The sequence below is a fragment of the Callithrix jacchus genome, chromosome 7 (genome assembly GCF_049354715.1).
Source record: "Callithrix jacchus isolate 240 chromosome 7, calJac240_pri, whole genome shotgun sequence".
In the NCBI taxonomy this organism is placed as follows: Eukaryota; Metazoa; Chordata; class Mammalia; order Primates; family Cebidae; genus Callithrix; species Callithrix jacchus.
In genome coordinates, this window is record NC_133508.1 from 46,642,578 (window position 1) to 46,670,297 (window position 27,720).

At 41.4% G+C, this 27,720-nt stretch overlaps 1 protein-coding gene and 1 pseudogene across 9 annotated transcripts in view; both read right to left on the bottom strand.

Moving 5' to 3' along the window:
• Positions 1-11,388, bottom strand: part of LOC144576926 (large ribosomal subunit protein uL30 pseudogene) — a 33,622-nt pseudogene extending 22,234 nt beyond the window's left edge. The window contains exon 1 of the transcript XR_013519774.1: positions 1-11,388. This exon is cut by the window's left edge and continues 22,234 nt beyond it. The product of XR_013519774.1 is annotated as a large ribosomal subunit protein uL30 pseudogene (transcript).
• RERE (arginine-glutamic acid dipeptide repeats) overlaps positions 1-27,720 on the bottom strand; it is a 466,088-nt gene that overhangs the window by 427,192 nt on the left and 11,176 nt on the right. Inside the window, exon 2 of one of the 8 annotated variants that reach the window (XM_078330298.1) lies at positions 13,748-13,934. The exons of 6 other annotated variants lie outside the window; for them this stretch is intronic. The gene's annotated coding sequence lies outside the window, so the exon portion shown is untranslated. Of the gene's footprint in view, positions 1-13,747; positions 13,935-23,027; positions 23,057-27,720 lie in introns of those variants that run through there. One more of the 8 variants, XM_078330300.1, reaches the window with a different exon arrangement.

The following is a 27,720-nucleotide window of genomic DNA, read 5'->3' on the forward strand; positions in this document are numbered from 1 at the left end:
ACATTTCTTATTTTTTAAGTCTATTTCTAACTTTCATACAATGAATATCTACAGCCACTTTATATACTAAGGAAAATTAAAAAGTTATAACTGGCTGGGCGCGGTGGCTCATGTTTGTGATCTCAGCACTTTGGGAGGTCGGGGCGAGTGGATCACTTGAGGAGTTTGAGACCAGCCTGGCCAACATAGCAAACCCCATCTCTACTAAAAATACAAAAATTAGCCAGGCATGATGGTGCACGTCTGTAATACCAGCTATTGGGAGGCTGAGGCAGGAGAAGTGGAGGTTGCAGTGAGTTGAGATTGTGCCACTGCACTCTAGCCTGAGCGACAGACCAAGACTCCATCTCAAAAAAAAAAAAGTTGCATCTAAAGCAAGTTAGAATGCTATGCAAACATTTGATATCAATGATAGTCAAAGACAATGAGAAGGGGAAATGACACAAAAGAACTGCCACAGAATTTTAATAGAATGATATCTAGGTGATCGTTCCCGCTCATTTACTCAAGTCTTTGACAACGGCTCATAGCCTTCCTTCTCAATGAATCCTGTCATAATCCAGGGTGATGGCAACAAAAATGTACTCATCTAACCAGGTACCTGATTCCTAGGTGTCCTCATCACCACAAATCCACACACACAGCCACAGCTTGCTCCACTTCTAAAACCATTCACTCAAGGCAGTCCATTCTCTGGCCATAATCACAAGCAATCCTGAATATTTGAGATGCATTTGTTCTCCAGACTCAACAGAATCTTTCTTCCTTTGGTCCTCAGTTTTCGTCATTTCAGCATCTTTTAGATTTCACTTCTACCTTCTCTGGTTTACACTCACTGCTTCTAGGAATTTCATATTATCGCCTTCATTTTGGCAAATTATTAAAACCTATGAGAAATCTAATTATTTCAATGACTTAAAAGAATCAAACAAGAATTATTAGTCTATTATACAGAATAGAGCCATGCTTTATCTTATCTTCTCAAAGAGATAAACATGAAATTGCTCATTCATTGGTGGGTATTTTAACTCCTCGACAGTCCAACCCTCATCTGCTTTTCCTTAAAATTACTTCATTACTCCAGCTGAGGAGAATTAAATCATGTTAACTCTCTAAGCCCCATATCTCCTTTCGTTGTAGCATTTCTTCTTTCTTTATATATTTTTTCTGGGCCAGGAACAGTGGCTCACACCTATATTCCCAACACTTTGGGAGGCCAAGGCAGGAAGACTCCTCGAAGCTAGGCATTCAAGACCAGCCTGGGCAACAAAGTAAGAGCCTGTTTCAGCAAAAAATAAAAAAATTAAAATTAGCTGGATGTGGTGCCATGCACCTGTAGTCCCAGCTACTCAGGAGACTGAGACAAGAGGATCGCTTGAGCCCAGAAGATAGAGGCTGCAGTGAGCTACAATCATGCCACTGCACTCCAGCCTGGGCAACACGGTAAGATCTTGCCTCTAGAACCTCAACAAATAAATAAACTTTTCAAAAAAACAATTTTTTTCCCTTAACTGTATTTTCTAGCACCTAACATTAAATACACATGGTAGTTATTTCATGTTTTCTAGGAAGCAAGTAACATAACAAGAAACAAAGAAACAAAACAAGAAACAACATATAAACAAAAAAATAAGTAAAATACACATGGTTTGTGTTTGATAAACACTGGAATATTTTACGTCTTTCATCATTTAAGCTTTGTATATATTAACTCATCTAAATCTTATAACCATTTTATGAGATAGGTATTATTGCTATCTCCATTTTGTGTTGAGGAAGCTGAGGCCAGTGAAGTTAAGTAACTTCTTTATCAATATAAACCTTCTATGTGCTAGAGCTCAGATTTAAACCCAGGCAGTCTTGGATTCTGCATCTGTGCTCTTAGCAATCGTGTCACACTGCCTCTCAAACCCAGACTAAACTTTTGTTTAACTGAGAAATCTTTCCACTGAAAACATGGTTAATAATTAGTTTCAGTATATTCAAGTAAACACCAAATTAAATAAACTGTTTCCATACCAATTATAATAATCTCTAAATTCTCAATCTGTTTATCCTTCATAACACAGTAATACATGCTACCTATTTTCACAAACCATTTCTTATATAAATCTCCTAAACTTTAAAATTCCTTTCTTGGTTCGGTAACTTTCTAATTTTTTCATTCACCTGAAGTTACTGGGTACTTTCTTCACTGTCTCATTCTTTTCTTTTTTTTTTCCAGACAGGGTCTTTCTGTCGCCCAGGCTGGAGTGCGATGGCGCGATAGCAGCTCACTGCAACCTCTGACTCCTGGGCTCAAGTGATTCTTGTGCCTCAGTCTTCTGAGTAGCTGGGAATACAGGCGCATGCCACTATTCCCCACTAATTGTTGTATTTTTGGTAGAGACAGGGTTTCCACATGTGGCCAGGCTGGTCTTGAACTCCTGGCCTCATGTGATTTGCTCAGCCTGGCTTCCCAAAGTGCGGGACTACAGGTATAAGCCACTCACTGCGCTTGGCCCCAAAACACTGTTTCATTCTATTAAGCATGTAATATACAACTTACCAAATTTTATAACTAAGTTTTCTTTTCTTTCCTTCTTCTAAAAACCATCAATGTTTGAGCTTCCCCTAAATTTTTTTATTAATTTTTTTTGAGACAGGATGTCACTGTCACATAAACTAGAGTGTAGTGGCACCATCACAGCTCACTGCAGCCTCAACCTTCCCGGGATCAAGTGATCCTCCCACCTCAGCCTCCAGAATAGCAGAGAGTGTAAGCATGTACCACCAAGGCCAACTAATTTTTTATTTTTTTATTTTTAGTAGAGGTGGGGTTTTACTATGTTGCCCAAGCTGGTCTCAAACTCCTGGGCTCAAGCTATCTGCCTGCTTCCATCTCCCAAAGTGCAAGGATTACAAGCATGAGCCACCACACCAGACCTAAATACTTTCTTTTGCTGAAAGCTAAAACAACATCAAAGTCAAAAATTAGAACCACTTACTCTGAGCGAAGTCAACAAGCACTTCAACCTTTGAAGGAACTCTAAGTAGAACAGGAAGAAAGTTATCAATATTTTATCTGCTAACATTTACACCGCAACCTACTTAAAACAGTAAGTTATATGGGTGCTTCCATTCCTAGAAAGTATTGGCTTATCTAAGAAGTCCAGATTTTCTCTTTGCCTTTCTAGAAAACACACACTACCAAGTGTCACCAATTATTTTTCTTATGTTTTATACCATTAAAATTTAATAATAGAGCTAACTGTGAAGGGAGAAAGAGCAAAAAGAATACCCAATCCTAGGTTTAATTTTTAGAACTTTTTGAAGAAAAATATCAAGAAAAAAGAAGAGAATGAACATTATATTTCCTACATGAAATAAAAAGAAAACAGTAGTTTGAGACAGGTCACTCTAAAAACAAAGTGTCATGCTTTTAATGAAAGTATATGGTATGGTAGAAAAAGCTTCAACTACCCAGACCTTACTTTAAAGCCCAAATGTGATATTATTAATAGAAATACCATGCATAAATTAATTCTCTGAACCTCCATTTCCTCATCTGGAAATTAGTAATAATACCATCTAACCTGAAGAATGTGTTATTAGAATAAGAGAATACAGCAGCTCAATCAATCCTTTTCCTCCATTTCTTACATTCACCACACTAAGCAAACAACAAGAACTGACTCACCTCAAGCCATTATATAAAATTTATCTAATGTATTAGACAAAGTATCAAAATAATTCTCATTGTGATGACCTTGCATAGACTGTTGTCTTAAAGTCTCTCTGCTGTATTCAGCTCTAAGAAGATGTTTCTTGATGTGCAGTTAAATTTATAATAAATTACCTGAAAACTTTCTCAGGCATGCCAAAAATCACAAGATCTATTTATATATTTTAGCAATCTAATAAAAAAGTTATTTACTTATCAAGAATTTATGATACTTAAACTTCCTTTCAGAGGTCCCTACTCAGTTTAATTTGTGACAACACTTGTATGTGAGAGAGCTAACACCACATTTTAAGCAAAGAAGATAACTATAAAAGACTTCATTTTTTACAGAGTTTAAAAGAAAGATGACTCTGATGTTCAGAAATACAGTGGCTCAGGAGTGATTGCTCAAAACTGTAATTCCAGCACTTAGGGAAGCCGAGGCAGGAGGGATCACTTAAGCCCAGGAGTTCAAGACCAGCCTGCACAACACGGCAAAACCCCATCTCAACAAAAACTACAAAAACTATTCAGCTGTGGAGATGTGTGCCTGTAGTCCCAGATACTCAGGAGGCTGAGGAGGGAGGACCACTTGAGTTAGGAGGTAAACGTTGCAGTAAGTCAAGATCATGCCACAGTGACCTTGTCTCCAAAGAAAAAAGAAAGAAAAAGTAAAATACAGTTACTAAACAGTTTTGTTTTTGTTTTGAGATAGTCTCGCTCTGTCACCCAGGCTGGGGTGCAGTAGTACAATCTTGGCTGACTGCAAACTCTGTCTCTCGAGTTCAAGCAATTTTCCTGCCTTAGCCTCCAAGTAGCTGGGACTACAGGTGTACACCACCACACCTGGCTAATTTTTTTGTCTACTTTAGCGGAGATGGGGTTTAACCATGTTGGTCAAACTGGTCTTGAACTCCTGACCTCAAGGGATCTGCCCATCTCAGCCTCCCAAAGTGCTGGGATTACAGGCATGAGTCACCACGCCCACTCCAGTTACTAAACACTTTTATGTGTAACATAACTTACGACTCTATCCTAAGGAAATAATTATAAATATGAGATGACATTTATCTACTAGAATATAAACTCCAGCCAGGCGCAGTGGCTCATGCCTGTAATCCCAGCACTTTGGGAGGCTGAGCCAGGAGGGTCACTTGAGGTCAGGAGTTCAAGACCAGCCTGGCCAACATCGTGAAACTCTGTTTCTACTAAAAATCAAAAATTAGGCCGGGTGCAATGACTCACACCTGTAATCCCAGCACTTTGGGAGGCCGAGGTGGGTGGATCTCCTGAGGTCAGGAGTTTAAGACTAGCCTGACCAACCAGGTGAAACCCCAACTCTACTAAAAATACAAAAATTAGTTGGGAATGGTGGCAGGTGCCAGTAGTCCCAGCTACTCGGGAGGCTGAGACAGGAGAATTGTATGAACCCGGGAGATGGAGGTTGCAGTGAGCCAAGATCATACCACTGCACTCCTGCCTGGGCGACAGAGCAAGACTCCATCACAAAAAAAATTTTTTTTTTTTAATTAGCTGGGTGTGGTGGCAGGTGCCTGTAATCCCAACTACTCAGGAGACTGAGGCAGGAGAGTTGCTTGAACCCAGGAGATGGAGGTTACAGTGAGCCAAGATCACACCACTGCACTCCAGCCTGGGCAACAGAGCAAGACTCCATCTCCAAAAAAAAAAAAAAAAGAAGAAGAAGAATATAAGCTCCTTGAGAACAGATTTCTTTTCTATTTATTCATTATCATCTCCTCAGTGCCCAGAAAAATGATAATCAATATTTACCGAAGGCAAATAAAAAGATCCACAGTGTTAGAATAGTAAAAAAAAAAAAAAAAAAAAAAAACAGAAAACACTTATGACACATTATGCATTCATTATGATAACGATGAAAATTTATGATTACACAAAAGTAATGATTACATAAAAGTGCTTCCATTCATTTATTTAAAAAAACATTAACTTAGTGACCAGGAGCAGCATATGCCTGTAATCCCAGCACTTTGGGAGGTCGAGGCGGGCAGATCATTTGAGGCCAGGAATTTGAGACCAGCATGGCCAACATGGTGAAACTCTGTCTCCACAAAAACTAGCCCAGGTGTGGTATAGTGCATCTATAATCCTAGCTACTTGGGTGGCAAGACTGTCTCAAAAAAATGCCTAAGTCTCACTAATTTAGGCATTAAGATGACTAGGTTCTACTGCCAGCTCTGTCACTAATTTGACCTGTACCTCAGGGTAAAGGACAATCTATTTGGGCTCCAGCACCCTCGTATGTATTATTTCCTCCTTACTTCCTGGCCTTGGCTGGTCTTAATGAGACTGGCTTTGAGTAGACATTACAGTGAGCACATGCCTGAGCACAAACAGCAGAGAAAAAGGGTATGCGACCTGGAGCAGAGCAAACACTGCATCCCACCAGACTAGGAGATCCTCAGTGACATGCTCTTCAAGCCACATTGACTCAGAATCATCCATTTTTAACTCTAGGGCCTCAAACGCATATTTGAACCACTCTACAATAAACACCCAATAATTTAGGTCATCTGAGTCAAGAGAACAATGCCATCCAGGGTATACCAAAATATCAAGCCCAACTGTCAAAAGGACCAGAAAATAAAGTACAGGTGGAGAGGAAGTGGTTTCACTTCCTGGAAATAGAAAAAGTAGATCTGTGTGCCAACCAACAACTATCACACAATGGAACAGGATGCTTACCTTTCTGCTGGAGGAAAAGAAGCTATTCTCAAGCCCTTAGAATAAAAACTATTATAATCTTACTATATCTATTTTATGTTATCTGAGAGCAATCTCTGAGGACAACGCTTTCTCTTTCAGACAATCTTTAAATTGAATCTCAAAGAATTCCTAAGCACCACTTGCCCTTCAAAACCTACCTATACCTCACTTATCTACCCCACATTCACAAACTTGATTAGCATCCACAATTAAAGAACCATGAGGCCTGGTGCTGTGGCTCATGTCTGTAATCGCAGCACTCTGGGACGACAAGGCAGAACACTTGAGTTCAGGGGTTTGAGACCAGCCTGGGCTACATAATGAGACCTTGCCTCTATTTAAAAAAAAAATTTTTTTAATTGGCTGGGTGTGGTGGCACACACCTGTGGTCCCAGAGGTTGAGGCAGGAGGGTTGCTTAAGCCTGGGAAGTCTAGGTTGCAGTGAGCTATGACTGTCCTACTGCCATCCAGCTGGGCAACAGGGTGAGACTCTGTCCTAAAACAAATAGATAAAAAATAAACTAAAATAAAACTCTGCTCTGCCACTTCCTAGCTGAGGTACTTCGGGAAAGTTATTGAATCTCTCTGTGCCTCCATTTTCCCACAATTATAAAATAGGGAAAATAATATCTATTACATAGGATTGCAATAAAGATTAAATTTGTGTAGAATGCCTGGGTAAATACTTAGCATAAAATAGATTCCAAAAATGGAAGGCCAATTTGTACCAAGGCCTATTCCTTACAGAGAAAACTGAAGACACATAGGAATTCACATTCCTTGTAGTAGGTCTAATTACCAAACCATGCAACATCTTAATATAAAAGAGAAATCTCAAGGGAGGGAAGTGAGGTAAAACTGTTTCATGGTTTTACTGACAAGCAGTTTTTAAATTGCAGGTTCACAGAGGGATTTGGGGGACCCATTAATCCCCTGAAATTATACCAGATTTTAAGGTAGTGTGCTATTTCTATGTCTTCACTGAATTTCCACTAGTTTCAACCCTATTCCTCTATTCTCCTTTACAGCAAATATCCTCAAAAAGGTGCTATATTCACTCTCTCAAATTCTCCTTTCATTCTCTCTTAAACCCACTCCAATAAGGATGTTGAACCAAACCCTCCACTGAAACTAATCTTGCCACGATCACCTCTCCACATTGCTAAACCCAATGATCAGTTCTCAGTCCTAAGCCGATTTTTAGCAGATTTTTGACACACTTCATCTGCCCCTCCTGCTTGAATACATTTTTCTCATTTGGCTTCCAGGATGCCATATAATATGGTCTACGATTTCTTGGTTTTCCTCCTTTTTGATGATCTCTCATCAGCTTTTGTTGCTGACTGTTCTTCTCTCAGACTTTTTAATGTCCCAGGACTTTGTTCTTGAACTTTTTCTCTTCTCTTCTGCATATTTCACTGATAATCTCTTCTGGTTTCCCAGCTTTACTTACATTTGCCACAAAATCACCACTATGTATCTCCAATCCAGGTTTCTCACGTGAATTCCAGACTCTTACACCATCTTAACACTGTCTATTTGGCATCTCCACTTCGGTATCTAATACTACGTTAACCTCAGTGTGTCCAAAGTAAGCTCTTGATCTTCCCCAAAAAACCTGCTGTTAGCCAGGCATGGTGGTGTGTGCCTGCAGTCCCACCTACTCAGAAGGCTAAAGTGGAAGGATCACGTGAGCTCGGGAGGTCAAGGCTGCAGTGAGCCATGATCCCACTACTACAGTCCAGCCTGGGCAACATAGCAAGACTCTGTCTCAAAAAAGAAAAGAAAAAAATTGGCCAGGTGCAGTGGCTAATGCCTGTAATCCCAGCACTTTGGGAGGCCGAGGTGGGCAGATCACTTGAGGTCAGGAGCTCAAGACCAGCCTGGCCAATATGGCAGACCCTTGTAGTATCAGCTAGTCAGGAGGCTGAGGCAGGAAAATCACTCGAACCCGGGGGGCAGACATTGAAGTGAGACAAGATTGTGTCACTGCATTCCAGCCTGGACAAAAGAACATGACTCCATCTTAAAAAACAACGCCACATTGTCTGGCCGGGAAGAGTGGCTCACGCCTATAATCCCAGCACTTTGGAAGGCCGAGGCGGGTGGATCACAAGGTCAAGAGATCGAGACCATCCTGGTCAACAAGGTGAAACCGTCTCTACTAAAAATACAAAAATTAGCTGGGCATGGTGGTGTGTGCCTGTAGTCCCAGCTACTCAGGAGGCTGAGGCAGGAGAATTGCTTGAACCCAGGAGGCGGAGGTTGCGGTGAGCCATGATCCTGCCATTGCACTCCAGTCTGTGTAACAGCGGAACTCAGTCTCAAAAAAAAAAAACGCCACATTGTCTTCCTTGTGCCCACTTTAGGACCTTTCCACTGACTATTCTCCTGTCTGGGAAGCTCACACTGCAGAACTCCGCATGGGTAACTCCCATACATTTTAGCCTTTTGCTCACACATCACCCTCTCTATGAGACCTATCCTGACTCCCCCTATTTAAATTGCAACAACCACTATCTTTCCACCTCCTTTAAACTCCCTTACAATATCTATTTTTTCCATAGCATTTGTCATATTCTAATATACTACATAACATTCTTGTTTATTACTTATTAGATTCCACCAGAATATAAGCTCCACAGAGGCAGGGATTTTAGGTTTGTTTGGAGTTTTTACTCTTTTGTTCACTGATGTATCCTAAACCTATATAAACTGCCTGGTAGACCGTAGCTATTCAATAAATATTATGCTAAATAAATATGTTGAACAAACATGTTTTTATCAGGTTAATAAAATGATCTGCTACCCAAAGAAGGCTTCCAAATCTTTGTTCTCAAGCTTTAAGTGGTTAAGGAAAAGGGATTCTATCCTAAAAGATCCCAACACTAAAAAAACAACCAAAACCCCCGAAACACTCATACTATCACTTCATATCTTACAAATAGCAGATACAAGTTTAAATGTCATACTCCCAAAACCAAATTTTGCTAAAGAAAAAAAAGACAGTTCACTGCAATTTAATGGCTTGAGAAGTACCTTCAGCCACTTTTAAAGAATCTTGTACACTAAAAAATTTACCCAGGATGAGCTTACATCTCTACCGCTTAGGCAACAAAGGGTGGCCAGCAGTGTGAAGCATTCACATAAGCCAATCAAAATTCCACACGGCTCAAGAACATGATCCAGTGCTCCACCTAGGTAAAATCCCACCCAAAGTAAATCATAACCTGTCTAACATCTATACTTACTATGGAATAAACAGGTATTTACTCAAAATACAACAATGCTTTTTTTTAGATGGAGTCTTGCTCTGTCGCCAGACTGGAGTGCAGTGTGCGATCTTGGCTTGCTGCAACCAGTGCCTCCTGGGTTCAGGCGATTCAACTGCCTCAGCCTCCCAAGTAGCTGGGACTACAGGTGTACACCACCACACCCAGCTGATTTTTGTATTTTTAGTAGAGATGGGGTTTCACCATGTTGGCCAGGATGGTCTCGATCTCTTGACCTCATTATCTGCCTGCCTCAGCCTCCTAAAGTGCTGGGATTATAGGTGTGAGCCACCACACCCAGCCAACACTGTTTTTAAGACCTTGAGAAACCATAGTAGAAGAGAAGTCATTTACACGTGCACCTCCAGTATGAACCATAAAGCCCAACAATAAAAGGCAGTCAAACATAGTAAAACCTATTAATGGATTCTGATAACAGCAGAAAGGCACCCCTACATTCCTTATCATTGCTGCAACATATTTAAGTTACTACTAAACAGGTCTAGCCTAATACAATCACACCAAACACCCGAATTCAGCATATTACTTACCCAAGCATACATTTTTTCAGACATATTTTTTATATTAAGTAAATGACCATTATAGAGGAAAATATGCACATCTGCTGTCACACCATCTTTCCTGTTCCATCAGCAAGCAGATTCACAATGCAACCAAGCCCCAGTCCTTATCTTTCCTGGTTCCATTCTCCAACAGAAGAATTTCAAGGATAAAGAATCTAGGAAATGCTTTGAAGAGAAAGGCATTTTAAACACTAACTCATAGTTTGCCTTGATGTGTTTAGTGATGTGTTTAGCGAGTGGTTTGCCTCAGAACACATCACTTCATCAAATCGCAAACCCAAACACTGTTCATCGCCTCCACCACCATCACGATAACCCAAGCCCACAGCACAGCCCTGCAGAGTCTGGCCACAGCTCCTCGTCAGTCTGCCTGCTTCCACTCTGACTGGCAGCAGTCTTTCTTTTTCTTCAGTTTGAGAGCAGTCACTGTTTATTAACTGACCAGACTAGAAAAATAATTGTGGTGGACACCTCAGTTCATTCTTCTAAGAAGCCTGTTGATCTGATCCTCCCTGTTGCCAGCATCTCTACCTTCTACAAATTGGGTGTTTTTTTCTTCATTCCATCTTGTGGAGAAGATAATTTGAAGGGCCACAGAAAGTCATTTGCTTCTTTGAAGCATTTTCCAATAGTATAGATCCCACGAATCAGATCCTACATGCAGATGATGCCATATTTACCAAGAGATCAAGCAATCAAAGTGTTATCTTTCAAAGCAATTCGCTTATTATTTTGCCATAACCATGCTTGTAGATTAGTTCACTTACTAACTTTACATTTGGGTTCCCCATGCAATATATGGCTCCACAATCCTCAGCATGTTAACTAAAGCCTTGCTGAGCTTCACAAAGGTTCCATTGAAGATTTGACGAAAGCAAAGAAGCCGCAACACCTTTCTGGCCTTTGGGCTCACGCCATTGATACCACTGATCCTGATGACAAAGGCCAATTTGGGTTCCGCAGGTACATAGAAGTTGCCAGCTTTTCTTTCCATCCTCGCCATTCGAATTTCAGTTCTGTACATCTGCCTATGTTGTTTGTGATAGGGCTTCACTTTTTCATAGATAAGCTTCCTTCTTGCCTTTCAAAGCATGTTTTAGGCAAACTTCTTTCTCAGGCAGTTGATCTTCGGCTCTGTCCTTCACTTTTTCTTAAGGGTTTCTGGCACAGCAGGAACCTTCTTCTTCTCTTCAATACCCTCCATGGTTCCAGCCGGTAAAGAGAGCAGTCTAACCTTCACACAGCAGCCAAAGTGATCTTTTTAAGACAGAGATCAGATCCTGTCACACCCTGATGAAAACCTTCCAGTGGCATTATACTTGGAATGAAAGCCAGAGGTCTTAGTGTGGTCCACAAGGAACTTTATGACCTGGCCTCTGCCGCTCTTTCCTAGTATCATCTCCTACTGTTCTCCCAGAGTTTTTCCACTGTTCCTTGACCAAATCTACAGGCTTTTCACCTTGGGACTTTTGCACCTGATGTTCCCTCTGCCTGGAAAACTCTACTCCCATACCTCTGTGTGGCTCCTTAGCCTGTTCAAGGCCTTGTTCAAATGTCACCTCTTCAGAGAAGCCTCCCTGAATAACCTATTTAAAATGATACCATCCATACACCCTGTCAGTGTCTCTCCCGTCTGAGTATCACGGTTGCCTCATTTTATTATTTGTTTAATCAGAGTCAGAACTGAAGTATGTATTTCCCTGTAAAATAAAATCTGAGCAGAACAAATGCTATTTTATAGGCCATTCACTTTCAAGTTAAACACAATATATAAATAAACAAACATCCACACCTTTAAAAAAAAAAAACTGTGCTTTGGTGTATGGATGTCCTTTATCATCATTAATTTAAAAGCATTATCAGCCTGGGAAACATGGCAAAATCCCATCTCTACAAAAAACACAAAAATTAGCCAAGCATGGTGGCACACACCTGCAGTCCCAGCTACTTAGAAGGCTTGAGCCCAGGAGAGGTCAAGGCTGCAGTGAGCCATGATGGTGTCACTGCACTCTAGCCTGGGTGACAGAGTAAGACCCTCTCTCAAAAAAATAAAAGCATTAAATAACAAAAGCATTAAAAAGAAGTGCTATATAAAGTTTATGGTTATATTAGTAGATAGTAGAAAAAAGAATAATGGAAATAAGCTAAATGCCCAATAATGGAAAAATACTTAAGGAATATGTATGCAAAAAAACATAATACAACCATGTTATGTGAATGTATGTTATAATAACACCATAATGCTATAATAATGTAGTAATTTTTAATATATGGTAATAATGGGTACGTAGAAGCAGGAAAGTATTTATTAAGGAGATGTTTTTTGAAGAAGCTATAATGATAGTGACAAAGTCCAACCGTTATATTACACAAGTATTTACTAACCGCATCGCATTTATGTGTCTCACCAGCCCTCTGATTGTTTAATCAGAGTCAGAACTGAAGTATGTATTTCCCTGTAAAATAAAATCTGAGCAGAACAAATGCTATTTTATAAGCCATTCACTTTCAAGTTAAACACAATATATAAATAAACAAACATCCACACCTTTAAAAAAAAAAAACTGTGCTTTGGTGTATGGATGTCCTTTATCATCATTAATTTAAAAGCATTATCAGATGAAGATTCAACAGCAAACAAGGCTCGTCCCTGTGCTTGCAGGGCTCACAGGGTAGCAAAGCCGCTGATGAGTACAGGTACAACTACAATGAAGCATAATAAGAGATGTCTCGGGGGAGTACAGGTGCCAGGGAGAGCACCCTGGCACAGCCCTAATTGAGGAAGGCTTTCCAAACAAAATGATCCCTAAATTGAGATCTGAAGAATAAACAGGAGCTAAGAAGTAAAAGGAGGGGAAGATAAACAGGTATAATCAGCAGGTGCTTGGGGTGAGAGACAAGAGAAGACATGAAACAGAATATGTGAACTGTATAAAATGTATTTTGTATAAAATATGATACTAGGCTGGGCACATTGGTTCACACCTGTAATCCCAGCATTTCGAGAAGCTGATTGGGGAGGGTCACTTGATCCCAGGAGTTCGAGACCAGCCTGGGCAACATAGCAAGACCTCCTCTCTACAAAAAAAAAAAAAAAATATGACTGTACCACTCCAGCCTGGGCAACAAAGCAAGACCCTGTCTCAAAAGAAAAAAACAAAAAGATAAAGTAGAAAAGTGCCTTCTTCACTTAATGAAGCCCAAGTTACGATCTCTCATAACCCATCAGGTTTATAATTGAAAGAGTATCAAGCATATAGGCTTATCTATGCACATAAAAACAAACATCAGTTCAGTAATTCATACCAGAAACCACATAATCACAAGTTCAACAGTTTACCTCATCTTTGAAAGATACTATGTAGTCGGCTAATTTCATAGTGATCAATTATTACAGGATCATCTTATAATAGCCACTCAAAGAGAAAATTTCAAATACTGACCTCTAATTCAATGTAATACAAACAAGAGGTCTTCTGTCCAGAATTATACCAAATGGCCACAGTTCCTTTCTCAGTAACACCATAAACAGGCTGAAGCGCTCCACAAATCTTCTCTGTAAGTGGATTCCACGGTGGTTGTGACACGGTACTAAGAGTGCACATATAGTTACTCCTAGACAATCACCTCCTAAAAGAAGACAGATGACTATCACTGTGTCTAAAGGAAACAACTTCAAAAATGCAACTCTGCCAACTAGTGTCATTAGAGTTTTCTAAACGAAACAGGTGTCACAGATGAGCTCAAAATAGGTCAAACTCCTCTCTCCTTGATGCTTTAACAACATTCAACTCCCTAACACCTCCCCCAGATGCTGGATTCTTTTTAATGGTGTCTTACATCAAGTGTGTTTCTCAATATCAGGAAACTTTAAAGAAGCTGTGAGACTGGGAGGACGGTAGAATATAAAGAAGCAGGGAGGCCGGATGGGTGGCTCACACCTGTAATCCCAGCACTGTGGGAAGCTGAGGCAGGTGGATCACTTGAGGTCAGAGTTCCAGACCAGCCTGGCTAATATGGTGAAACCCCGTCTCTTCTACAAATACAAAACTTAGCTAAGCATGCTGGCAGGCACCTGTAATCTCAGCTACTTGGGAGGCTGAGGCAGGAGAACTGCTTGAACTCAGGAAGCAGAGGTTGCAGTAAGCCAAGATCGCACCACTGCACTCCAGCCTGGGAGACAGAATGATACTCTTGTCTCAAAAAAAGAGGGGGGATCTATTTTGATACTGGGAACCGAAACCAAATCATTCTGGAGAAATTCACAGACAGGGCTGAGCCTCACCTTCGTGACAGCTACATCAAAAGCCTACATTTCCAAGGCTCAAAAATCACTACAGTAGGCATATCAACATCATGTGATACTCTCCAAGTATTCGGCAACCTTATCATTTCCACCCTTTACTGTACTTTGATATCCTCAAAAGATGTCTTGGATTTCAAAGCCAGTCCCACATCAACAAGGCTGGCAATCAGCATCCTAGAAAACTACGAAGAGGTTAAGACCCAAGCAAAATGAACTTGGGGATGCAGGGAATTTGTCAGCACCTATATTCTTCTAAGGAAATGGTAAAAATATGGCTGCTTCCTACAGGAAAACATTAAGCCAAATAACCAAACCAAAAGTGAGAAAATCTAAATTATGTGGACTTCTCATGGGAAGAGGCACTTAACCAGACTACTCTGAGTCAGGACAGTTTATCGGGGGAAGAAAGGACCCATATAAACTGTTATAATTACAAGTTAATCTTTGACTCTTCAGAGCTTCTTTCCTTAATAATGATTAGACTGGAATAAACATTTTGAGGCCAGGTGCGATGATGGCTCACACCTGTAATTCCAGCACTTTTGGAGGCCGAGGCAGGTGGATCACTTGAGGCCAGGAGTTCCAGACCAACCTGGCCAATATGGCAAAACCTCACCTCTACTAAAAACACACACAAAAAAAATAGCTGGGCACTGGGGCGCATGCCTGTAATCCCAGTGCTTTGGGAGGCTAAGGTGTGTGGTTCACCTGAGGTTGGGAGTTCAAAATCAACCTCACCAACATGCAGAAACCCCGTCTCTACTAAAAATACAAATACATGTGCCAGGCATGGTGGCACATGCCTGTAATCTCAGCTACTCGGGAGATCAAGGCAGGAGAATTGCTTGAACCTGGAAGGCAGAGGTTGCGGTAAGCCAAGATCGCGCCATTGCACTCCAGCCTGGGCAAAAACAGCGAAACTCTGTATCAAAAAAGAAAAAAAGAAAAAGAAAACTACAAAAAAAACTAGCCAGGTATGGTGGCACACACCTGTTGTTCCACTTACTCAGGAAACTGAGGCACGGGAATCACTTGAACCCAGGAGGTGGAGGTTGCAAAGAGCCAAGATCATGCCACTGCACTCCAGCCTGGGTAACAAAGCAAGACTCTGTCTAAACAAAACTTCAAAATTGCAACTGTCACTGTGCAATATTTTATCTCTCAAAAAAAAAAAACTTTTTTTTTGAAAGAGAGACAAAAACGGCCTCTGAAATCATTTCAGGAACTAAAAGCTTCTTATATTAAAGGGTCCTGGGCCTGTGATTGTTGAAGTGGCAGGAACAACTGCTACCTGTTCCCATTCCTAATAGAAACCATCTTTTGATACCATTTCCTTCTATTTTTCCACAAACAATGTATTTACAGATTTCTGGGACTGAAAAATTGCTGAATTTGTTAAAAGAGAAGAAAAAGGTGACCCAGAAGGATGGCTCATGCCTGTAATCCCTGCACTTTGGGAGGCCAAGGCAGGTGGATCACATAAGCCCAAAAATTCTAAACCAGCCTGGGCAACATGGCAAAACCCCATCTTTCTTAAAAAAAAAAGCTGCCTAGGTGTGGTGACATGAACCTAGAGTCTCAGCTACCGCCAGAAGGTAAGGCGGGAGGGATGGCTGAGGTGATATGATGGCTGTCACCCAGGTTGGAGTGCAGTGGTGCCATCACGTCACACTGCAGCCTCAACTTCCCAGGCTCAAGTGATCATCCATCTCAGCCTCCCAAGTAGCTGGAACTACAAGAATGCACCACCACATTCAGCTAATATTTGTTATTATCTTTGTAAAGACAGGGCCTCTCCCTGTTACTCAGACTGTCTTCATCCCCCCACCCCAAACAGAGTCTTGCTCTGTCGCCAAGGCTAGAGTGTAGTGGCGTGATCTTGGCTCACTGTAACCTCCGCCTCCCGGGTTCAAGCAATTCTGCTGTCTCAGACTCTCGAGTAGCTGGGATTACAGGTACCAGCCACTATGTCTGGTTAATTTTTGTGTTTTTAGTAGAGACAGGGTTTTACCATGTTGGCCGGGCTGGTCTTGAACTCCTGACTTTGTGATCCACCCATCTCAGCCTCCAAAAGTGCTGGGATTACAAGTGTGAGCCACCTCGCTGGTCTTTTTTTTTTTTTTTTTTTTTAAGAGACAAGGTTGCCCAGACTGGCCTCAAATTCTTGGGCTCAAGCGATCCTCCTGCCTCGGCCTTCCAAGTAGCTGGTACTATAGATACATGCCACCATGTCCAGATTGCATTTTCATATTTTCAAGATATTTCCATATCTACTTGTTCACTTCAATTTATGCACTACTGCCCCTCTTTGACAGCTAAGGAAGTAGGGCACATAATCATACTTCAAAAGGCCATAGTTCGGTTGGAACTGGAATCTAGGTCTTCTCGTGCCAACCAGGAGTCATAGCTTATTTTTCTAATGCACAGAGGGTATCATGGTTCAGGACATTTTAGTGAACCCAGAAAAAAACAGGAATTACGTGGCACATATAAAGTATGTTTTAAAGACCTAGTAGTTATCTCCAATCTAATCAACATATCTCTTAGCAAAATATTGTTTCTCGAGTTATAAATAGTATTCCCCCATAGGACACCCAGATCTCAGATCTTGACTCAAATGGGCACTACACAAGAATACATGGGGTGTTTAATTTATATTTATTTTGTTATTATTCAGGACAGTGCCTCTAAGCCAGTAAACAGCCTTCAAGTGGCAGTAGCAACATGGACAAGCTAAATTAAATGCTATATCAAGCCACTCAATGTTCACATAGTCTTACGCTTTTTTTAACTTTTTTTTTTTTTTGAGACGGAGTTTCGCTCTTGTTACCCAGGATGGAGTACAATGGTGCAATCTCGGCTCACCGCAACCTCCACCTCCTTGGTTCAAGCAATTCTCCTGCCTCAGCCTCCCGAGTATCTGGGACTACAAGCACGCGCCACCATACCCAGCTAATTTTTGTATTTTTAGTAGAGACGGGGTTTCACCTCGTTGACCAGCATGGTCTCCATCTCTTGACCTCGTGATCCACCCTCCTCGGCCTCCCAAGTGCTGGGATTATGAGTGTGAGCCACCACGTCCGGCACACAAAGTCTTATTCTAAGTAATCAGGCCACTGACCCAAGTGTCAGTCATCATGATCTTCAATCTCCCTACAAAGAACTCTAGGAAAAGAAAATCTAGTTAAAAGCCCAAGAAAAAAATCCACTTTAATCAAAACTACAACTAAAAGACCAAGGGACTTTAAGGTAGGGAAAAAACCTTAAGACATGAAAAAATAAGGAACAAAAAAAGATGTCAAGAGGGAAAAGGAGGAGATACTGCAAATGTTTTTTAAGAATAGTCAAATACAGTAGTGAGAAGGGGGAAAAGAGTAGAATAAGGAGTTTGATCTGTAACAATCAAGATAAATCACTAACTTCAGCCTGATATTGTAATTTAAATGACTAAAAGCAAGCCAATGAAAAAGACTGTCCAGCCGGTTAATTCCAGCATTTTGAGAGGCTGAGGCGGGTGGATCACGAGGTCAAGAAATCGAGACCATCCTGGTCAACATGGTGAAACCCCGTCTCTACTAAAAATACAAAAAATTAGCTGGGCATGTTGGCGTGTGCCTGTAATCCCAGCTACTCAGGAGGCTGAGGCAGGAGAATTGCCTGAACCCAGGAGGCGGAGGTTGCGGTGAGCGCCATTGCACTCCAGCCTGGGTAACAAGAGCGAAACTCCGTCTCAAAAAAAAAAAAAGAAAAAGACTGTCCAAACAGAGAAGGCCTAAAACTATAGAAAAATAATGAAATAGGCAGGGGTTAAAATACAGAAAACCACAATTTTAGGAATATTTTACTACGAAGAACAGGAAACTTTAAGTATACATAAAAGCAAAAGTGAGAGAAAATGATTCATTTAGTTCCACCAAAATCAATAGAAAACCATGTACTATGAGCCTCTGTTGACATCTTTCCCAGATGATGGGAAAGTGAAACAATACAGATGCGGTCGCAGACTTAGCCAGTGATAAGAGCTACTACTCTGTAATCATTCCTGGGCAATCGACAGGGGCTGTCAGAGGACCCAACAGATGGAAGCCAATGCTAGAAGGCAGAAATAGTTTCCTCAAGAAAAATCAGTCAAGGCTAGAACGGGGGCTCAGGCTGTAATCCTAGCTCTTTGGGAGCCTGAGGCAGAAGGATCACTTGAGGCTAGGAGTTCAAGACCAGCCTGGTCAACACAGGGAGACCCTGCCTCTAGAAAAAACTTAAAATTTTTTAAGTTGAAAAGAAATAAATCAGTCAAATTACTGACATGCTTTTTTCCCCATACAAAAATAACTGTGTGACGGGAGAATTACTTGAACCTGGGAGGCAGAGGCTGCAGTGAGCCAAGACTGCCCAACTGTACTCCAGTCTGGGTGACAAGAGTAAGACTCTGTCTCAATAAAAAAAAAATCTGCATGAATCACAAAAGAAACATAGACACCAGATCATTATTGTTCTTAAAATGAAGCAATTTAGTCATCTTACCACACATACACACACACTTTAGTAGACATATTAATAAATCTCTGGAATAAAAAATGACCAGATTAACTACAAAGCAGTTGAATCGCCAACCTAAAAAAACTGACTTACTAATTTAAAGCAACTTACCATATTTTAAAATCTTTTTACCTTAGAAGCCTTTTTCACTTCAGATTTTATATTTAAAGCATTTTCAAAAAAAAAGTCAAAGAGGTTATATCACCTCTTGCCGTTGGAAATCAGTTTCAAGTACAAGTTATTTAAAAGAAATCACTCCCCATCCAGTACACCAAAGCACTGAGATTCCAAAGCAGTTGTCACGCCTAACTCCATTTCAGAATCCAGCTACCTGACTGCAGTCTCTGGTAAGAGAGGCCGCTAACTGGAAAAATAACAGAAAAAGTTGCACTTTCTTGTTTCAAATTTGGGGCCTACTATCCTGAATGAAGAGAAGGAGAACTTCAAGTCCAGCTTAATAGGCATTTACTACAAATAACAAGGCACTGAATTTTAAAATAAATGACTAGGTCGGGCGCAGTGGCTCATTCCTGTAATCCCAACACCTTGAAAGGCCAAGGAGTTTGAAACCAGACTGGGAAACATAGCAAGACCCCAATTCTATAAAAAATTTTAAAATAAGGCGGGGCACAGTGGCTCACACCTGTAATCCTAGCACTTTGGGAGGCAGAGGAGAGTGGATCACCTAAGGTCATCAGGAATTAGAGACCAGCCTAGCCAACAGGGCAAAACACAGTTTCTACTAAAAATACAAAAAAATTAGCCAAGCATGGTGGTGGGCACCTGTAATCCCAGCTCTTCAGGAGGGTGAGGCAGGAGAACTGCTTGAACCTGGGGGGAGAGAATTGGGGGGAGTGCAGAGGTTGCAGTGAGCCCAAGATCCTGCCACCACACTCCAGCCTGGGTAACAAAGTGAAACTCCATCTCAAAAAAAAAACAAAGTAACAAAATTACTCAGGCTTTCTGCTGTAGGCCTAGGTGGTTGCTGTAAAAATGGGCAAGTTCACAAAACCTGGGAAAGTGCTGCTGTTCCAGCCAGACACTACACGAGATGCTGCTCAAGAGGCAAAGGTATCATCATGAAGAACATTGATAATGGCACCTCAGAGTGCCCCTACAACCACGTTCTAGTGGCTGGATTTGACCACTATCCCCATAAACTGACAGCTGTTCTGGGCAAGAAGAAGATGACCAAGAGTCAAAGATCTTTTCTTTTTTTTTTTTTTTTTAAGACAATGTCTCACACTGTCACCTGAGCTGGAGCGCAGTGTCATGACCTCGGCTCACTGGCTCACTGCAACCTCCACCTCCCGGGTACAAGAGATTATCCTGCCTCAGCCTCCTGAGTAGCTGGGATTAAAGGTGCACGCCACCACACCCAGCTAATTTATGTACTTTTAGTAGAGAGGGGGTTTCACCATATTGGCCAGGCTGGTCTTGAACTCCTGACCTCGTGATCCGCCCACCTCAGCCTCCCCAAGTGCCGGGATTACAGGTTTTAGCCACCACACCCGCCTAATTTTTGTATTTTTAGTAGAGACAGGGTTTCACCATGTTAGCCAAACTGCTCTCGAACTCCTGGGAAGCCAAAAGATCAGACACCCCTTCAGTGAGCCACGATCACACCACTGCACTCTAACATGGGCTACACAGCAAGACTCTATCTCAAAAAAATAAAATAAAACAAAATACATAAATAAATGACTAAAATCTAGAAATTGCAGTCTTTAAAGGGTAAATTTTATGGCATATGACAGATCTCAATGAAGCTTTTATTATTTAAATGTTTTAAAAATAAATGATACTCAGAAAGGAATACTCCATATAACATAAACCACCTGTCTCTATGACTGAGAGACCACAAAAAGTTTATCTTAAAACTCTGATATATGAAAAGATCATCAACTTCATTCATGGTCAAAGAAATGCAAATTCAAATGATATTATAGGAGCCAGGCACTGTGGTACACACCTGTAGTCCCAACTACTCAGGAGGATCACTTGAGCCCAAGAGTTAAGAGGCTGCAGTGAGCGACGATTGCACCACTACAGTCCAGCCTCAGAAACAAAGATTCCATCTCTAAAAAAAAATTTGTAAGGGCCTGGCAAAGTGGCTCACCCCTGTAATCCCAGCACTTTCGTAGGCTGAGGCAGACAGATCACTTGAGGTCAGGAGTTCAAGACCAGCCTGGCCAACATAATGAAACCCTGTCTCTACCAAAAATTAGCCAGGTGTGGTGGCGCACACCTATAGCTCCAACTACTTGGGAGGCTGAGGCAGGAGAATCGCTTGAACTCAGGAGGTGGAGGCTGCAGTGAGCTGAGATCGCGCCACTGCACCCCAGCCTGGGAAATACAGCAAGACTCAGTCTCCAAAAAAAAAAATCTCTCTCTATATCTATATCTATATCTATATCTATATCTATATAGATATAGATATAGATATAGATACACATTTGTAAGGCCAGGCATGGTGGCTCACACCTGTAATTCTAGCTCTTTGGGAGGCTGAGATAGGTGGATCGCTTGAGTCCAGGAATTTGAGACCAACCTGGGCAACATGGTAAACTCCATTTCTACAAAAATTACACAAATTAGCCGGATGTGGTAGTGCACTTCTGTAGTCTCAGCTACTTGGGGGACTGAGACGGGAAGACTGCTTGAGTCCAGAAGGTTGAGGCTGCAGTGAGCCGTGATCACACAACTGCAATACAACTTGGACGACAAAGCGAGACCCTGTCTCAAATTTTTTTTTTGAGATGGAATTTTGCTCTCGTTGCCCACGCTGGAGGGCAAGGGCATGATCTCAGCTCACCGCAACCTCTGCCTCCTGGATTCAAGCAATTTGTCTGCCTCAGCCTCCCGAGTAGCTGGGATCACAAGCATGTGCAATCACACCCAGCTAATTTTGTATTTTTAGTTGAGATGGGGTTTCTCCATGTTGGCCAAGAGTCCTCGGCCTTCCAAAGTGCTGGGATTACAAGCATGAGCCAGCTTTCCCAGCCAAAAAACACTTCTTTTTAATAAAAAGATAATAATATTGTATACATTTCCACCTATCAGATTAGCAAAGATCATGAAATTTCATAATATCCAGGATTGGTGAGAAGGAAATTAAAACCTTAAAATATTTTGTGTGTACAAATGCATAACCTGGAGGGCAATTTATCAACAGCTTTCAAAATAAAAAGTAAACGTAACCCACAGATTCAGCAACTCCACTTAAGAGCTTATCCTACAGACAGACTTGTACAATTGTACAACAGTATAGTTATGAGGATGCAAACCAAAGAGTCTGAGACAATTTAACTGTCCATCAACGGAAAAAGTGAAATATACATCCTACAGTGTCCAATTATGGAGCCGTTTTCAAAAACAAACAAATCTGAGTTATAAGTATTGAACTGAAAACTGTAAGTTTGGAATTTTTTTTTAATTCAAGATACCATGAATAGTGTGCCTATGCACAGAAAATGTCTAGAGGAATATTTGTGTGAAAGTGATTACAAAGAGTATATATTAATGGTATACTTACAATTTATATTTAATTTGAATGCATGAAGCTATCAAATAAAGTCATTTAACCCTGCTATTAAATCTCCCTATGCTATGACCCCAACATATCTTTCCAGTGCTCTATGGTTCTGGCCAAACCAGTCTGTTCTTTCTTTGAGAAACCAGTTCTAAGGACTCCCTCTCCAAAATGCTCTTGCTATGTGGTCTGAACAGCTACCAGCTACAGCTTCAAATATAAATTACCTGAGCTGAAAAAACTATGCCTGCCTGCATCTGCTACGGGACATTTTAAAAGATATTTTTTTTAAAAAGAAAATCGAAACACAATTTAATAATCCTCATCATAGAAGCAGCAAAGTACTCACCATTTCCCAGGCTTTCCAGCCTCTGTGCCTTTGCTTCATGCAATTTCCTGCCTGAAATCCTCTTAGCTACTTATCACATGTCCAAATCCTGGCAATCCTTCAAAACACAGGTGAAACACCAACTCCTACACCAAATCTTTCCTAATGCCCCGGCCAGAGCTGATTCTCTTTCTTAAACCATAGTATCAACACCTCTTGAGGCACTTTCTTCTACCTAGGACTCAGCCGTGTACATGTCTCATCTTTCCCATTAGTGAGAAAATTCATCAAGGGCACAATCTTTGTCTGTTTATATGCTGAGGTAAACAAAATACGACACTCAATAGATAGAAAGATAAGCTGTATGGGCCAGGTGCGGTGGCTCACGCCTATAATCCCAGCACTTTGGGAGGCCGAGGCGGGTGGATCACGAGGTCAAGAGATTGAGACCATCCTGGTCAACATGGTGAAACCCCGTCTCTACTAAAAATACAAAAATTAGCTGGGCATGGTGGTGCGTGCCTGTAGTCCCAGCTACTCAGGAGGCTGAGGCAGGAGAATTGCTTGAACCCAGGAGGGGGAGGTTGCGGTGAGCCGAGATCGTGCCATTGCACTCCAGCCTGGGTAACAAGAGCGAAACTCCGTCTCAAAAAAAAAAGAAAGATAAGCTGTATAAAACCAAACTTATCTGAGCTGTGAAAAGAAGTCACTGCTGGGCCAGGCGCAGTGGCTCACGCCTGTAATCCCAAAACTTCGGGAGGCTGAGGTGAGCGGATCACAAGCTCAAGAGACTGAGACCATCCTGGGCGACATGGTGAAACCTGGTCTCTACTAAAAACACAAAACTCAGCTGGGCATGGTGACACCAGCCTCAAGTCCCAGTTACAGGGGAGGCGGAGGCAGGAGAAATCATTTGAACCAGAAAGACAGAGGTTGCAGTGAGCCAAGATCGTGCCACTGCACTCCAGCTTAGTGACAGAGCAAGACTCTGTCTCAAAAAAAGAAAGTCACTGTTCATTATCAGAACAATTATAAAATAAATATTCCAAGCATACATATAACCCAAGGCACTAAAGTTGTGAAGGGGAGGGTTGGTCTGGGTTTTTTTGTTTGTTTTGAGATGGAGTCTTAGCCTGTAGCCCAGGCTGGAGTGCAGTGGTGCCAACTCAGCTCACTGCAACTGCCACCTCCCAGGTTCAAGCAATTCTCTGCCTCAGCCTCCCAAGTAGCTAGGACAACAAGCGCCCACCAGCACACCCGGCTAATTTTTGTATTTTTAGTAGAGATGGGGTTTCACCATCTTGGCCAGGCTGGTCTTGAACTCCTGACCTCATGATCCACCCACCTCAGCCTCCCCAAGTGCTGGGATTACAGGTGTGAGCCACCGCACACGGCCTGGTTTTTTGTTTTTTGAGACAGTCTCACTCTGTTACCCAGACTGAAGTGCAGTGGCTGAATCATGGCTCACTGCAGACTTGACCTTCCAGTATAAATCAATTCTCCCTCCTCAGCATCCCGAGTAGCTAAGACTAAAGGTGCATGTCACCACACCTGGCTTTTTATTTTATTTATTTATTTATTATTATTATTATTATTATTATTTTGCAGAAACTGGGTTTTACCATGTTGTCCAGGCTGCTCTCCACCTCTTGGGCTCAAGTGATCTGCCCACCTCAGGCCCCCAAAGTGCTGGGATTACAGGCATGTGCCTCTACATCCAGCCAACTAAAGTTTTTGTAGCATCAAAAGTGCTTAAGGATTCCACAAGATTAAATTCTCACTAAGCTATGAAAACAAAGGTGGTAAGCCATTCCAACCAAAATATGAAAGAAACATGTAATGTTTTATAAAGCTAGATTTCTTAGTATTAATAAAATATTAATAAAAACTGTTCTCAATATATTAATAGAAACAAGATGTCTGCACATTTTTGCATTTATAAATGTTAAAAATTAAAAGTCTCAAAGAGGTCTTTAACCATATGTGTATAATCCAAAGTTTATAACAACTTAGGAAATTTCAGTAATCATTTCTACAGTAATGAATCACGTGAAATATATATACATATACATGGCAGATTATACTACCAAGATCAGAATGTTCAAATCAGAAGGCAGGCAATTAGTTCATCTTGTTAGAAAATTTACCCAGCAATAAAAATCTGAAGCCGGCCAGGAGCGGTGGCTCACGCCTGAAATCCCAGCACTTTGGGAGGCTGAGGCGGGTGGATCACGAGGTCAAGAGATCAAGACCATCCTGGTCAACATGGTGAAACCCCATCTCTACTAAAAATACAAAAAATTAGCTGGGCATGGTGGCACGTGCCTGTAATCCCAACTACTCAGGAGGCTGAGGCAGGGAATTGCCTGAACCCAGGAGGCGGAGGTTGCAGTGTGCCGAGATCGCACCATTGCACTCCAGCCTGGGTAACAAGAGCAAAACTCTGTCTCAAAAAAAAAAAAAAAAAAAAAATCTGAAGCCATCATTAGATCAAGACAAATTTTAGTGAAAATTCTATACTGAATACTGAACTCAGGGAGAGGGGGCAGGTATTCTTACAAATAATACTGAATTACAAACAATACTGTCAAATTACCAAATGTGTTAATAGTACATTATCCATTCCACTGGCATGTATGGCACAGACTGCCAGATGCAATACTGATTCTTCCCTTCTTCCTAAGTAAGAGAATCCCTAATTTTTGCCTAGGCACATAGGAACTTCCATTACAGGCTACACTTTCTAGCTTCTCTTGCAGTCATGTGTGACCCTGTGATTCCGTTATAAGCGAAGGGACATAAAAGAAGCGATATGTACAATTTCTGGGAAATATCTTCACAAGATGGGGCGTGCCCACTTTTGCCTTTCCCTCCATCCTGCTGGTGAGAATGCAGAACTGAGATGAGAAAGTGGAGAAGCCACCTTTGACTAACAGGAAAGAGCTACATGTTGGCTAGGTCCCCTAATGGGCATGAAGGTACCATACTGGCTCAGGACTGTCTATGAGATAAATGAAAGAAAGGAAACTTCTATCTTGTTTAAGTCATTGTTATTTAGGGTTTCTACCACTCACTCCTGAGTGGTTAGAAATCCTATCTTACAAAGGCAAAATTATAAAGAATACTGTATTTATTAAATTTTACTTTTTCAAATGAATTTTTTTTTTTTTTTTTTTGAGAGAGAGAGTCTTGCTCTGTCACCAGGCTGAAGTGCAGTGGCTTGCTGCAACCTTGGCCTCCCAGGTTCAAGCAATTCTTCTGCCTCCTGAGTAGCTGGGATTACAGGCACGTGCCACCCTGCCCAGATAATTTTTTGTATTTTTAGTAGAGACGGGGTTTCACCATGTTGACCAGGATGGTCTCGATCTCTTGATCGAGGCGTGAGCCACCGCGCCCGGCCCAAATACATATTTTTTTAATTACTAGGATTAAAATAAACTCATTTTGGGGGTGAGGCGTGACAGCTCACACCTGTAATCCCAGCACTTTGGGAAGCTGAGGTGGGTGGATCACTTGAGGTCAGGAGTTCCAGACCAGCCTGGCCAACATGGCTGAGATACAGGTGCCCACCACCACATCCAGTTAATTTTTGTATTTTTAGTAAAGACAGGTTTTTATCATGATGGGTTACTTTTCCAAATGGCAAATCTTATTTATCACAAGATATCTTTCCCTAATTGTGCCTTATAAAGTACTTTTATCCTTATATTTTATTGTTGAGACAGGGTCTCATCCTGTCTCCCAGGCTGAAAGCAATGGCATGATCTTGGCTCATGGAAGCCTTGACCTCCTGGGCTCAAACAATCCTCCTGCCTCAGCCTCCTGAGTAGCTAGGACTACAGGCACAGGCCACCACACTTGGCTAATTTTTAATTTTTTTTTGCAGAGATGGGGGTCTTGTTACATTGCCCAGGCTGGTCTCGTACTGCTGGCCTCAAGTGATCCTCTTGCCTTGGCCTCCCAAAGCACTAGGATTACCTTTGTGAGCCACGACATCCAGGTTTATCCCTAAATTTGAAAAATACTTTGCAATTCCCTCCCAGTCCCAGGGACTATCCCGAAAAATGTCAGAATGTAGGGCTGCTTAGGCAGATAGCCAATTATTTTTAGTTATTCCTCACAGGCCATTACATCAACCTCACTAGAGATTTGAAGCTGGACCAACAAATGTCTTGCTCTCTCCCTCAATCCCCTGCCTTCTTGAATCTAAGAGGATGGAACACTAATCTGATTGGGTCAGAATCCACAATACTGATTGAGCCCTGTTTACAAGTATTAAGAGGAATTACAATGAATATTAAAAGTTACACAAATCTTGATTCAAGTGCAAGGCAGGAAAAAAAAAGTCACACACATGTGAAAGTTTGCATTCTTGTTCTTGCTCATTTCACTCATACACACTCTGAAAGACTAATAGTTGGGTCTTCTGCAAAGCATCAACCAAAGAATAGTAAGACAGTGAAACTTAGGAGGATGAGAGAGCCCTTGCCTAGTCCTGGAGCTTAAGTTATATGCTCTCACTCTGTTCACTATACAAATTCACATTGGTATTTTGGTCAAAAGCCCAAATTAATAATGAAGTAATACTTCTAATTTTCTACTTGCCATTCTTCTACTTATATAAATCTCCTTCAGAGGCCAGGCATGGTGGGTCAAACCTGTCATCCCAGCACTTTGAGAGGCCAAGGTGGGAGAATCACTTGGACCCTGGAGG